Raw genomic sequence first — 642 nt, forward strand, 5'->3', positions numbered from 1 at the left:
AAGCACGAGCGTGGCCGGTCGGCCTTCCGGCGATCTTCCGGCTGGGCAAGTGGAAGATGGCGTGCGGTGTTCTTGAGGTCTCCTGGTACGACGAGGTGGCGGGCATGGAGATGTGCTCGGATTCATCTAGTTCTTCTTCTACAGGTGGTGATGGGCAGCTCGGGAGGTGGTCGTGGCGACGCTTACATCGGTCTCCGGCGGCGGCGGTGTAGGTGTGAGAAGCGTCTCGCGGAGGCGGTCACAGAAGTCCGTCGACGATAGCGTTTACTCCCTTGAACAACAGTGGTGGACGGCTGATCGTTCTCAGCTCCGGCGATGGATGGCGTCTCTAGTTGTCTGTAGTCGAGGAAGAAGTGTCAAAACGAGGCAGCGAAGCAGGGCGTGCAGGTTAGATGAAATAGGAGAAGGCGGGACTCCTGGAGACCCAGAATCGAGCTCCATTGGCGCGGCGGCTCGGAACTCCGGTGAGCAATTTCAGCAGCCTGGCGGCACGAAAATTAGGGCTTTTGCGATCTAAACACAGAGGAGATTGTGGGATATTTATAGGAAAAGTTTCGTGGCAAAGGGCAGCGAAATCCGAGCGAAATCAGCCAAGGAATCGGGGTTTTCTGCCGAGTCTTTTTGGACTAGTACGCGTTCAGG

This window comes from Lolium rigidum, chromosome 1, assembly GCF_022539505.1.
Source record: "Lolium rigidum isolate FL_2022 chromosome 1, APGP_CSIRO_Lrig_0.1, whole genome shotgun sequence".
Lineage (NCBI taxonomy): Eukaryota > Viridiplantae > Streptophyta > Magnoliopsida > Poales > Poaceae > Lolium > Lolium rigidum.